The sequence below is a fragment of the Dasypus novemcinctus genome, chromosome 2 (genome assembly GCF_030445035.2).
Source record: "Dasypus novemcinctus isolate mDasNov1 chromosome 2, mDasNov1.1.hap2, whole genome shotgun sequence".
In the NCBI taxonomy this organism is placed as follows: domain Eukaryota; kingdom Metazoa; phylum Chordata; class Mammalia; order Cingulata; family Dasypodidae; genus Dasypus; species Dasypus novemcinctus.
The window spans coordinates 99,222,424-99,237,738 of record NC_080674.1 but is presented as its reverse complement, the minus strand read 5'-3'; positions in this window follow the sequence as shown (position 1 = coordinate 99,237,738).

Below are 15,315 nucleotides of genomic sequence, written 5' to 3'. Positions count from 1 at the left end.
AATTAACTAGCCCCCCTGTAGCACACCTAAGGGAGAGGGACAGTAAGAAGTGCTTTGCAGGCTTTCAATAGCATATTTAGGATTCCTGGCAAGGGGTGAGTGCTCTCTCTCAAGAAATTAAGAGGCATTATTTTCTGAGGTGAGATGGTTCACCAGGGACCCATTTGAATTTCCTACAGGAACTCTTTTCAGCCTTCCTGCTGTGCTGGGAGAGAGGGAAGTGAAGTAGGTCAGACTCCTAAGCAGTTTACTCAATTGCAAAGAGGATCCCTTGCCTGAGACCTTAACTGGTCTTTTTTGTTAGTTTGTTTTCTTGTTTTTCTTTCCTCTTTATCCCCCCATAGCACCCCCTTTTTCTCTTTTCTTTTCCCTTTCTCTTTTTCTTGCTTGCTTTAAAAAATTGTTTTTTCTTTTTCCTTTTTTTTTTTCTTCTTTTTTCTTTTTTATATTAGGTGCTGCAGGCAACATTTCTTATTGGCTGTGCTTCCTCATCCTCAATTTCCTCTTTTCTGTGCGTACTTATTTTGGCTACCCACACTATCCCTTTTCCTTTACATAATTCTATCCTCTATCATTTATTGTTTCTCTTATATTCCACCTCTTTGTTTAGCCCCTAATACTTCTGATTTTTTATCTCCAATACCTCTAATCTATCTGTTTTCTATCCTTTATTCACTCTTTATATTACTGTCTTTTCTTTTCTCTTTCCCTCTCTCTTGACCACACTGGCCTTTTAATTCATTCTATATTCTTCCCCATATTCAGTTTACTATCTCATTATAGGTACTTCACTTTTTTACGGTTATAACTATGCACAACTTACGTGAGTTCAATATCCATTCTCCTAGATTTCACATGGTTCTTCTGCTAACATTTGTTATCAATACTACTATTATATTTTATTTTCTTACCCCTTTTACTTTCTCTGGCCCTAATATTTTACTTCAAAGGAACTTAGCCAACAACAAGGAAATAGAATAAGGAAAACAAAGTGACAAAGAGAAGACTTAACATGCACATAAAAACAACAACTAATTAAACACTGAGACCAAGAAACCAGTCAACTCAATAAACCCAACAAGGTAAAATGATGACCAGACTGCAACAAAAAACTACAGACCAGATCAATAATCAGGAAAAAAATGACCCAATCCAATGAACAAACTAAAAACCAGGAAGAGAAGTAGAACACAGAACAAATAATTAAAGCTCTCAAAACATGTATCATGGAACAATTCAATGAAGTGAAGGAAGAGATTAAGCATATTAAGAAAACACTTGGAGAGCATAGAGAAGAAATTGTAGTCATGCACAAAAAGATAACAGATATGATGGGGATTAACAGCACAATCCAATAAATCAAATATACACTCTCAGCAAACACCAGTAGATTTGAAGAGGCATGGGTAAGAATTAGTGATGTGGAAGACAGTACATCTGAAATCAAACAGATAGTAGAATTGATGGATAAAAAGATAGAAAAAATCCAGCAGGGACTTAGGGACCTGAATGACAAATGAGGAATCACAAAATAAGGAAATAATGGCTGAAAACTTCCCAAAACTATTGAGGGAGATGCATGTACATGTCCAGGAAGCACAACACGCCCCAAACAGCATAAATCCCAACAGGCCTATTGCAAGACATGTACTTGTCAAATGCACTAGACAAAGAGAAAATACTAAAAGCAGCCAGAGAAAAGAGAACCATCACATACAAGGGAGGCTCCATAAGATTAAGTGCTGATTTCTCATCTGAAACCATGGAGGCAAGAAGGTGGTGGTATGATATAATCAAGATACTAAAAGAAAAGAATTTCCAACCAAGAATACTCTATCCAGAAAAGCTAGCATTCAAAAATGATGGAGAGTTCAAAATATTCACAGATAAACAGAAACTAAGAAAGTATGCCAACAAGAAACCTGCCCTTCAGGAAATACTAAAGGGAGTTCTGCAGAAGGAAAGAAAAAAAGAGGAGAGACAGAGTTGGAGGAGAATGTAAGATCAACTAAAACAACAAAAAGAGAAAAAAAAATCGAACAACATATTACAAATGCAAATCCAAAGAAAATATGGCTAATATAAGTAATTCCTTGAAAGTGATAACACTGAATGTCAATGGATTAAACTCACCTGTTAAAGAGACACATATTGAAAGATTAGATAAGGAAGTATGACCCATCTATATGCTGTCTACAAGAAACACACCTTAGATCCAGAGATTCAAGGATTGAAAGTGAATGGCTAGGTAACAATCTTACAGGAAAACAATAACCAAAAAAGGGCAGGTGTAGCTATATTAATGTTGGACAAAATAGACTTTAAATGCAAAACTATTATGAGAGATAAAGATGGACACTACATATTAGTGAAAGGGATAATCTTTCAAGAAGAAAGAACAATTATAAACATGTATACCCCTAACAAAGGTGCATCCAAATACATGAGGCAAACACTGGAGAAACTAAGGGAAGGAATAGATGCCTCTATAATTATAGTGGGGGACTTTAACACACACTATCACCATTGGACAGAACATCCCAAAGAGAATCAATAAAGAAACAAAGACTTTGAACAATACATTAGAGGATCCGAACCTAAAAGATATATATAGAACATTACACTTCAATACAGCAGGATATACATTCTTCTCAAGTGCACATGGATCATTCTCCAAGGTAGACCACATGCTATGCCACAAAGAGAGTCTCAGTAAATTCAGAAAGATTGAAATCATACAAAATAATTTCTCTGACCACAGTGGAATGAAGCTGGAAATCTGCAAGGACCAGAGACCCAGATTTGGTACCAAGATATGGAAGGTAAACAACACACTCTTAGAACAGTGGGCCAAGGAGGAAATCTCAACAGAAATCAATAAATACCTTGAAACTAATGAAAATGATAACACAACATATCAAAACTTATGAGATGCAGCAAAAGCTGTACTGAGAGGGAAATTCATAGCCATAAAATTCATACCTCAAAAAAGCAGAAAGAGCTAAAATTGAAGAACTAACTGCACAATTGGAGGAATTAGTTAAAAAAACAACAACAAACTAACCCCAAAGAAAGAAGAAAGAAAGAAATAACAAAGATCAGAGCAGAAATAAATGAAATAGAAAATAAGAAATCACTTGAAAAAATAAACAAAGAGCTGGTTCTTTGAGAAGATTAATAAAATTGACAAACCCTTAGCTAGACTAACAAAGAAAAAAAGAGAGATGTAAATATACAAAATTAGAAATGAGAAAGGGGATATCACCACTGACCCCACAGAAATAAAAACTATCATAAGAAGATATTTTGAAAAACTATATTCCAACAAGACAGACAATTTAGAGGAAATGGACAAATTTCTAGAAACACATAAACAGCCTACATAACAAAAGAAGAAATTGATGACCTCAACAAACTATTTACAAGTAAAGAGATTGAATCAGTCATTAAAAATGTTCCAACTAAGAAGAGCACTGGGCCAGATGGCTTCACAGTTGAATTCTATCAAACATTCCAGAAAGAACTAACACCAATCTTGCTTAAACTCTTCCAAAAATTCAAAAGAGAAGGAACATTGTCTAACTCATTTTGTGATGTCAACATTACCCTCGTACCAAAGCCAAACAAAGACACCACAAGAAAGGAAAATTACAGACCAATCTCTCTAATGAATCTAGATGCAAAAATTCTCAACAAATTCTTGCTAATCATATTGAGCAACACATTAAATGAATTATACACCATGGCCAAGTGGGTTTCATTCTTGGAATGCAAGGATGGTTCAACATAAGAAAATCAATTAATGTAATACACCACATAAACTGATTGAAAGAAAAAAATCACATGATCATATCTATAGATGCAGAAAAAGCATTTGACAAAATACAGCATGCCTTCTTGATGAAAACACTGCAAAAATTAGGAATAGAAGGAAACTTTCTGAACATGATAAAGGGTGTATATGAAGAACCCACAGCTAACATCATTTACAATGGTGAAATTCTAAAATCTTTCCCTCTAAGATCAGGAACAAGACAAGGATGCCCACTATCACCCCTTCTATTTGACATTGTGTTAGAAGTACTTGCTCAAGTACTGAGTCAAGACCCAGATATAAAAGGGATCCAAATAGGAAAGGAAAAAGTCAAAATTTCACTATTTGCAGATGACATGATCCTATTCATAGAAAGCCCTGAGAAATCTACAACAAAGTTTCTAGAACTTATAAATGAGTTCATTAAAGTCATAGGGTATAAGATCAATGCACAAAAGTGAGTAGCATTTCTGTATACCAATGACGAGCAATCTGAGGAGGAAATCAAGAATCAAATACCATTTAAAATAGTAAATAAAAAAACAAATACCTAGGAATAAATTTAACTAAACATGTAAAAGACTTATACACAGAAAACTACACAACAGTTCAAGGAAATTAAAGAAGGCCTAAACAAATGAAAGAATATCCCCTGTTCACGGATAGGAAGACTAAATATTATTAAGATGTCTATTCTACCAAAACTGATCTACAGATTCAATGCAATCCCAATAAAAATCAACACGGCATTTTTTAATGAACTAGAAAAACTAACTATGAAATTTATTTGGAAGGGAAAGAGACTCCAAATAGCCAAAGACATTGAAAAAGAAAAATGAAACTGGAGGAATCACACTACCAGACTTCAAAACATACTTCAAAGCTACATAAGTGAAAACGGTATGGTAGTGGCACAAGGATAGACATAATGACCAATGGAACCGAATTGAGAGTTCTGATATAGATCCTCATATATACACTCATCTGATATTCAAGAAGGCCACCAAGCCCACTCAACTGGCAGAGAATGACCTCTTCAACAAATGGTGCCTATGATGTGGACTATGGGTGGGAGGCTCTTTGTCTCTTCAGAGATAACCTAAGCTCTCTGACTTGTGGGTGTGACGGTAAGAGGCTGCAGTCCTGTCCTTGGTAACAATGGCAAGGACTCCAGTCCCAGGAAACAGTTTAACAATGCAAGGTCTATAAACTTTAAGTATTTAGGGGAAATGCAAACTAAATATGCTAAAAGCTTACCTAGAATGTCTGAAGTCCATGCTAAAAGCTTACCTAAGATGTGGAAGATATATATGCTAATTGAAGCCTATTGAGAACTGAAACGAAGGGACCATTTGGCCTTTCCTCTCTGTATAAAAGGGATTCAAAAATCTTGTTCAGGGCTCGGGATTCAAACAGAAAGCTCCCGAGTCCGGCTGGCCGTCAATAAACCATTTTTCCTTCTCAAAATCATTCCTGAGTCCTGGCCTCTCTATACGCAAATAATTGAACCTCTCTCAAATTCTACAACACCTAGAGAATTGGATATCCATATGCAAAAGAAGGAAAGAGGATTACCATCTCATGCCTTATACAAAAATCAACTCAAGATGGATCAGAGACCTAAATATAAGAGCCAAGACCATGAAGGTCTTGGAAAACAATGTAGAGAAGCATCTACAGGACCTTGTAATAGGAAATGGCTTCATGAACTTCACACCCAAAGCATCAGCAGCAAAAGAACAAATAGATAAATGGGACTTCCTCAAAATTAAAGCCTTTTGCACCTCAAAGGAGTTTGTCAAGAAAGCGAAAAGAGAGCCTAGACAATGGAAGAAAGTATTTGGTAACCATATATCTAATAGGAGACTTATATCCTGTATATATAAAGAACTCCTGTATCTCAAAAATAAAAAGACACACAACTCATTTTAAAAATGGGAAAAAGATTTAAACAGATGCTTCTCCAAAGAAGAAATACAAATGGCTAAAAAGCACATGAAAAAATGTTCAAAATCACTAGCTATTAGGGAAATACAAACCAAAACAACAATAAGATACCATCTTACTCCCATAAGACTGGCAGCTATCAAAAAACAGAAGATTATAAGTGCTGGAGAGGATGTGCAGGAATGGGAACACTCATCCACTGCTGGTGGGAATGCAGAAGGATCCAGTCATTCTGGAGGACAGTTTGGCAGTTTCTCAAAAAGTTAGCTATAAATTTGCCATATGACCCAGAAATTCCACAGCTGGGTATATACCCAGAAGAACTGAAAATAAGGACACAAACTGATATATGCACACCAATTTCATAGCAGCATTATTCACTATTGCCAAAAGTCAGAATCAACCCAAATGCCCATCAACCGATGAATGGATAAATAAAATGTGTTATATCATACAATGGAATACTCTTAGCTATAAGAAGGAATACAGTACAAACACATGTGATAACATGAATGAATCTTGAGGACCTTATGCTGAGTGAAACAAGCCAGGCATTGAAGGACAAGTACTACATGGCCTCTCTGGTATGAAACAAGCAACCTGAGCAGACTAAGAGATCTAGAAACTGGAAGATAGGCTTAAAGAATTTGGCAGGGAGAGGAAGGTTGTTAGCTGATGCTCACAAGGGTGAAGTCTATGATAAGCTGGAAGTAAGTATTTGTACAGGGAAGGGATAAGATGGGAGCATGGGGATACCTTTGGGTGGGGCTTTGTGGGCTTGAGGGGGGCTAGGGTTGAGAGAATGGGTCAGATGCCTGAGGAAATGGGGGGAGAGATGGAGGGAATAGTTGAATATGGGAGAATGTCAGGTATATGTTTGAAGCTATAATGTTGAGAAAACTCTTCAGAAAATATAATAAGGAAGGATTGTGTGCTTAAAGTGCTTGGGGGGGGGGGCATCTGGTACAGGGGCAAGCTTCCAGGGAGTGTGAGTGCTCATTTTGTCATAGTGTGTTATATCATTGGGTGGAGACCCATACAATGAGTGTGAAGGTGTACTCACATCCTGGGGAGACCTGATGTTCCCAAATAGAGGAAATTATGTCTCTCAAGAGAATTGGTGGCTCCCAATTAGTTAAGGCAGTCTAGCATGTTATGCCCTCAGCATTGTTGCAGTATCTATAAATCTGGTCCCCCAAGTAGTAAAGATTGCTTGTCACTGTGAGCCTTGAGGGGAAGGGGAGAAAATATAGAAGGAAGCAGGGCAAATGAGGGGCAATAGAAGTGCTCCACAAGATCATGCAATGATGGATTCAGGACATGTTAACTTACACCAAAACTGTATAAAAGTCTATAAGCTAAAATATAAACCATAATGTAAAACATAAGGAAACTAAAAATTTAGAAATTTGTACAGTCTAAAATATAAACCATAATGTAAACCAAAATGGGACCATGTTTGATAACTATGTTTCAAAATTTGTACATCAGCTGCAGCAAATATAACATGAACATGTAAAAAGATCATTGCTGGGGAAAGGGGAAAAGGATTTGATGTTGGATATATGGGAGTCCCCTATATTGTGTATGAGAATTACTGTGATCTAAAACTTTCTTGAAGACATAATTAAAAATTAGAAAAAAAAAAGAAAGGATGTAGACACTGAGGAAGAAATGAAAGTGCCTTGTCACTGTAAATACAGGGCAACACCTATTACAGTGATGAAAGGCAAAATGTTAAAAACAAAGCTTTATAATATTTTTCATTTTATTAACACAACAATTTATTTTTACTTTATTTTAGCATTTCTAAATTATTATGTGTTCTATTTCTTACCTTTAAACCCATCACCATATTTCAATTTCCTATTAACTGAATTTGGCAATATATTAGGCTTCATTGTTAAAGAAGTTTTGGACAACAGAGAGGTTCAACTATGGCAGAGGAGGAACACTGGTGTGGGGTGTTATTGATGTGGGGCACATGAGTGCAGGGAGTTCTCCAGGGCATGTATATAGGGGCATAAAAATGTTCTGATATATGTTGGGTAATTTTATAGTAGTTACAGTTACAAATGTCAACTGAGGGAGTGCTGAGTTCCTACCCAGGAGAGCTCTGTCACAATCCCCAATGGAACAACAATAATCCCCCAAGTGCAATGGCAAAGACCAACAAGGAAGGATGGTCCAATATGAGCCTTTGGTACTGATAACTATGCTTATGAGCCTGAGTACCTGAGATATGAACTAGGCCTAAAGCTGCAGGGTTCCTAAGAGTTACCTCCTGAGAGCTTCCATGTTGCTCAAATGTGGCCACTCTCTAAGCCAAACTCAGCATGTAAATGCATTACCTTCCCCCCAGTGTGGGACATGACTCCTGGGGATGAGCCTCTCTGGTGCCCAGGGATTACAACCAATTGCTAACTGGTGAAGCAACTAGAAAGAGACCTTGAATAAAGGATCAAGTCAGGCCCACAGAAAATCTCAGCCTACATGTTGGATCAAGTGTTAAAAACTGCTTTTTGACCATGAATAAAAGGGGGAAATGGCAAAGACAAATGAGTTTATATGACTGAGAATCTTCCAAAAAGCATTGGGAGGTCATCAGAGGGGTCATGCTTATGCACACCTCAGCAGGACGCCAGAGAGAGCCAAAGTAGTTACAACCCTAGGTACTGGTTCCCCTGAAGGCTATGGAGATCCACAAGGTCATGGCACATGGATTTGGAGTTCTGTGCCATGTCAGAGGGCCCTACTTTGGAATTTGTGCTCCTGAGTGTGATGGAGCTGGACTCAGATGTGACATTCCCACACATGCCTCTTCTGTTACTTTTCCTGAACCTGTGGTTGGTGCTAGGGATGGTGCATACTCAGGGGACTTGAACCTCTGGACTGCGCATGTGCCAGCTGGGCCCAGAGCCTCAGCAGAGTTGTAATTCCTACTCTCTGGTTCATTGGACTTACCAAGGTCAGCCAACAGGGAGGTGAAGAAGGTCAACCACTGCACCAGGGAATCAAGAGTGCCAACAACTGCAAGCAGAGGAATTACATCCATCACCCATGTGGAATCTAAGCCCCCTCTCAGTATAGAGGTGGAGTGGACATCACCATCCCAGGGTCCACAGAATGGTGGAATAAAATATGGATTAGAGTGGACTTACTGATATTCTACCTGAAACTATTGTGACTAGAAATAGAAGAAATTGTAGCATTGAGGTGGAGAAAGTGGCCACAGTAGTTGCTGAGGGCAGGGAGAGGGAAGAAGAGATGTGATGTGGGGGCATTTTTGGGACTTTGAGTTGTCCTAAATGTTATTGCAGGGTCAGATGCTGGACTTTATATATCCTGCCATAACCCACTGAATGTACTGGAGGAGAGTGTGAACTACAGGGTAAACAATTATCTATGTGGTGCAGCAGTGCTCCAAAATGTGTTCACCAAGTGCAATGAGTGTGCCACAATGATGAAGGGGGTAGTTGGTGTGGGAGGAGTCGGGTGGGGGGGTGAGGGGTATGCAGAAACCTCTTATGTTTTCTAATGTAACATTTTTTGAGATGTATATATCTTCAAAAAATACAATTTACAAAAATGATGGGGTGAGGTGTGGGGAGTGGGGTATATGGGAACCTCTTATGCTTTTTATGTTTTTTCTTTTAATGTAATGTTCTTTGTGATCTATTAACTTTAATACAAAAGTGTAAAAAATGATCATTCTATGAGTTATGAGATGATATAACATTGTACTTTTGATTTGCATTTCGCTAATAGCTAGTGATATTGAACATTTATTCATGTGCTTTTTTGCCATTTGTATTTTCTCTTGGGACAAATGTTTATTAAATCTTTTGCCCATTTTAAAATTGGATTGCTCTTTTAGTGTTGATTTGTATGATATCTTTAAATAGCATGGAAATCAAACCTTTATTACATATATGGTTTCCAAATATTTTCTCCCATTGAGTGGGTTGCATTTTCACCTTCTTGACAGAGTCTTTTGAAGCACAGAAGTGTTTAAGTTTGAAGATTCCCCATTTATCCATTTTTACGTCCATTGCTCATGCTTTGGGTGTAATGTTTAAGAAACCATTGCCTACCACCAGGTCTTGAAGATGTTTCTCTACATTTTCTTCTAGGTATTTTATGGTTCTAGTTTTTATATTTAGGTCATTGATTCATTTTAAGTTAATTTTTATATAATATATGAGGTAGAGGTATTCTTTCTTTCTTTTGCATATGAATATCCAATTCTCCCAGCACCATTTGTTGAATAGACTGTTCTGACACACCTGGGTGACCTTGACAGCCTTGTGAAAAATCGCTTGACCTTAGATATGAGGGTCTGTTTCTGAACCATAAGTTCAGTTCCATTGGTGTATATATTTATCTTTATGCCAGTACCATATTGTTTTTACCACCGTAGCTAGGTAATAAGATTTAAAGTCTGGAAGTGAGAGCCTCCAACTTCATTTTTAAGATGATTTTGGCTATTCAGGGCCACTTACCCTTCCAAATAAATTTGATAATTGGGTTTTCCATTTCTTTAAGAAAGGCTGTTGGCATTTTTATTGGGATTACATTTAATCTGTGTATCAATTTGAATAGAATGGACACCTTAACCATATTTAGTCTTCCCATCTATGAACATGGAATATTCTTCCATTTATTTAGGTCTTCTTTGATTTCTTTTAGCAATACACTGTAGTTTTTTGAATACAAGTGCTTTATGTCCTTGGTTAAGTTTATTCCTAAATATTTGATTCTTTTTGTCACTATTGTAAATGGAATTTTTTCCTGACTTCCTCCTCAGATTGTTTATTATTAATGTATACTAATGTTCATTACTAATGTATAGTGATTTTTGTATATTAATCTTGTATCTTGCCTCTCTGTTGAATTAGTTTATTAGGTCTAGTAGTTTTGTTGTGGAATTTTTAGGATTTTCTAGGTATAGGATCTTAATATCTGCAAATAGTGAAAGTTTTATTTCTTCCTTTACAATTTGGATGCCTTTTTTCTTTTTCTTGCCTGGTTGCTCTAGCCAGCCCCTCTAACTCTCTATTGAATAACAGTAGTGACAATGGGCATCCTTGTCTTCTTCCTGATCTCAGTGGGAAAGCTTTCAGTCTTTCACCATTGAGTACAATGTTAGCTGTAGATTTTTCTTTTATAGAAGTTATCATATTGAGAAAGTTTTCTTTGATTCCCAACTTTTGGTGTGTTTTTATCAAGAAAGAATGCTGGATTTTATCAAATGCCTTTTCTGTATCAATAGAGATGATCATGTAATTTTTTTTCTTTGATTTTTTTTTAATGTGATGTATTATGCTGATTGAGTTTCTTGTGTTGAACCACCTTTGCATGCCTGGGATAAAATCCAATTGATCATAATGAATAAATTTTTTAAATATACTGTTGGATTCAATTAGTGAGTATTTCGTTGAGGATTTTGCATCCATATTCATTAGGGAAATGGGTCTGAAATTTTCTTTTTTCAGAATATGTTTATCTGATTTTGTTACTAGGGTGAAATTCCTTCATAAAATGTGTTTGATAGTGTTCCTGTTCAATTTTTTGGAAGAGTTTGAGTAATATTGGTGTTAAATCTTCTTTGAAACCTTGGTAGAATTCATGGGCCTTGTTGGGGAGTTGTTTGGTGACTTTTTCAAACTTTTTTTTGTGATTAGTTTTGTTTTGAGGTCTTCTATTTCTCCTAGGGTCAGTGTAGGTTGTTCATATATTCCTAGGAATGTTAACATTTCATTTACATTGTCTAGTTTGTTGGTGTACAGTTGTTCATAACATCCACTTATGATCTCTTTTATTTCTGTGGGGTCAGTAGTAATGTCCTCAATTTCATTTCTGCTTTTATTTATTTACATCTTCTCTTTTTTTTTCAGTCTAGTACAGGTTTGTCAATTTCGTCAATCTTCTCAAAGAACCAAATTTTAGCTTTGTTAATTCTTTCTTTTATTTTATTTTTGTTCTCAATTTCATTTATTTCTGCTCTACTCTTTGTTATTTCATTCCTTCTCCTTGCTTTGGGCATAGTTTGCTCTTGTTTTTCTAGTTCCTCCAACTGTGTAGTTAGATCGTTATTTTAGCTTTTCTTTTTTAATGTAAGTTTTGAGGGCTATAAATTTCCCTCTGAGCACTGTTTTTGTTGCAGTCTATAGGTTCTTTTTTTAAAAATTTCATAAGTGTAATTTAATTTGCAAATAGAATTTGAATTGAAATGTAACAAAATCTTGCTTTAAGATTTAATTTTTTTTTATTTTTAAAAGATACTTAGATTACATAAATGTTACATTAAAAAATTAGGAATTCCCAAATGCCCTGCTTTCCATACCTCCCACATTTTCCCATATAAACAACATCCTTCATTAGTGTGGTACATTCATTGCAATTGATAAACACATTTTGGGACATTGCTAATGAGCATGGATTATAGTTTACATTATAGCTTTCTCTCTCTCCCACACAATTCTGTAGGTTGTGGGAAGATATATAATGGCCTGTATCTTTTGTTGCAAGGTCACTCAGGATGTCATAGGTTCTTATATGTGTGTTCTTGTTTTCATTTGTCTTGGGATATTTATTAATTTCTCTTGCAATTTGTTCTTTGACTACTGATTTTTTAGTAGTGTTTTGTAACTCTCCATATATGTGTGAATTTTCCCTTTTTCTGACTGTTTTTGATTTCCAGCTTTATTCCATTATGATCAGAGAAGGTGTTTTAAATAATTTCTATCTTTTAAAATGTATTGCAACTTGTTTTGTGACCCAACATATGGTCTATCCTGGAGAATGATGCATTAGCACTTGAGAAGAATATATATACTGCTGCTTTGGGGCACAATGTTCTCTATATGTCTCCTAGGTTTAGTTCTTTTATTGTATTATTCAAGATCTCTGTTTCTTTCTTGATTCTCTGCCTGATGAGCTATCCAATGATAAGAGTGGCATATTAAAGTCTCCAAAAATTATTGTAAAGACATCTATTTCTCCTTTTAGATTTGCTTGTGTTTTCCTCCTATGATTTGGGGCATCCTGGTAGGTGCATATACATTTAAAATTGTTATTTCCTCCTGGTGAATTGCCCCTTTTATTAGTATATCTTGCCTTTCCTTGTCTCTTTGCTTTTGAAGTCTACTTATCCAAAATAAGTATAGTTACTTCAGCTTTTTTCTGGTTACTGCATTCATGGAATATCTTTTTCCAGCCTTTCTCTTTCAATCTAGTTGTATCCTTGGGTCTAAAATGAGTCTTTGCTAGACAGCATATAGATGGCTTATATTTTCTTACCCATTCTGGCAGTTTGTGTCTTTTTATTGGGGGGTTTAGTCCTTTAACATTCAATGGTATTAATATAAAGGCAATTCTTCACCCATTTTGATCTTTGAGTTTGAGCTGTCATATCATGCTTTTACCACTATTTTTACACTTTTAGTTCCTTTTATTGATATAATCTTCATTTCTAGACTCTCTTCCAAGCCTCACTCTCCTATCTTTTCTTTTCAGGCTATGGCACTCCCTTTAGTACATCCTGCAAAGTTTATCTCTTTGTTAAAAACTCTCTCAATTTCCATTTATCTGTGAATATACTAAACTCACTCTCATTTTTGAAACACATTCTTCCTGGATATAAGTTTCTTGGTTGGAAGTTTTTCTATTTCTGCATCTTAAATACATTGTACCACTGCCTTCTTGCCACCATGGTTTCTGATGAGAAATCAGCACTTTAATATTATTGAACATCCTTGTACGTGATGAAATGCTTTTCTCTTGCTACTCTTAAGATTCTCTCTTTATCTTTGTCATTTGTCATTCTGATTAGTATGTGTCTTGAAGTAGGTTTATTTAGATTTATTTAGATAGGAGTACATTGTGATTCTTGGCCATGGATATCTATGTCCTTCAGTAGTGTTGGGGAATTTCATACCCTTATTTCCTCAAATATTCCTTCTTCCCCTTTTCCCTTTTTTTCTCCTTCTGGGACACCCATGACATGTATGTTTGCAAATTAATTGCCATCATATAGTCCCATGAGACCCTTTCAATTTTTTCAATTCTATTCCTTTTCTGTTCTTTTGTACACTTGCTTTCAGAGGCACTCTCTTCACACTCATTGATCCTTTCTTCTCTCTCTTCAAATCTGCTGTTATATGCCTCCAGTGTATTTTTAATTTCATTTACTATGCCTCCTATTTCCATGAGATCTGCTATTTTTCTATTTATGCTTTCAAATTCTATGTGCTCACCCAGTGTCTTCTTCATGTCCTTAATCTCTTTAGCCATCTCATTGAATATATTAAGAAGATATGTTTGAACATCTATGATTATCTGTCTCATCTCCTTTATGTCATTTTGTTCCTTTGACTGGGCCATATCTTCCTTTTTCTTAGTGTGAATTGTATTTTTTTAGTGTCTTGGCATACAATTTACTGGATGTATTTATTCTTTGCCCCTTTTCTCTCTTTAGTCTAGGGCTTTCTATTTGATTGGCTTTGTCTATAGCTCCATTTGATACTTGGTTCGATGTAATTTACAAGTTTACAGTTGTTGTGTTTAGCCAATCTGAATTTTTCAGTTCTTTTCCATCTGTTTCTTGCCATTTCTCCCTTGCTAGGTGCAGAATAAGAGCCAAGGGTGCAGGTGGTACTATAAGTCATGGAGGCTGAAGCTTCCTGCTTTGTCCCAGGAACTGATGAAGCTTCTCCCACCTTTCTACCTTGCCAGGGATAGGGAAGGAGCCATAAGTGTGTGCAGTAATCTAATCTGTGCAGGCCAAGACCCTCTGTAGTTGCCCAGAGAGACTGATGAAAAGCTCCATGCCCCTTCTTCCTCTGCCTAGGGTAGGAATGGAGCCATAGGTGTGGACAATAAACTAAGCCTTGTGGGTCAAAACTGACTGCAGTTACCCAGGTAAGCTGATGAAGCAGCAGCTCCCCTCCTCCCCTCCCAACGGTGGGGATGGAGCCTCCAGTGTGACCAGAAATCTAGTCTATGCAAGCCAAAAGTGACCACTTCATAGTAGCCTGTTGATGCTCTGCCCAGATCCCCTCAGATCAATGTTACCAGTTTTCTAAACCCCTTCCCTGATCTAGTTTTGCTTCCAATGGCCCTTCAGAGGACTTCCCTTGGGCTTTGAACTGGTCATAATGCACTTTTAGGATGGCTTTTTGGACCTTAAGGGAGAAAATTTGGCCTACATTAAATGGAGATGCCAAATGCATTAGCAGAGTGCTAAGGAGGGTATCTCAAGGCTCAGAGATGTGGGCATTCTAGAACAGTCTTACTATATTACACCCAAGACCTGCGGCGGCTTGCTCGGTCGGTAGAGGTGGGGTTGCTTAGCCCCACGTTGGGCGCCAACTGCGGCGGCTTGCTCGGTCGGTAGAGGTGGGGTCTGGCTGCGGACGAGGGGTCGGTCCAGCTCTGGACGAGGGGTCGGTCCCGCTTGGGACGAGGGGTCGGTCCCACCTGGGACGAGGGGTCGGTCCGGCAGCAGACGAGGGATCGGTCTCACAAGGGGTTGCGCGGTTCGGCTGACGGGG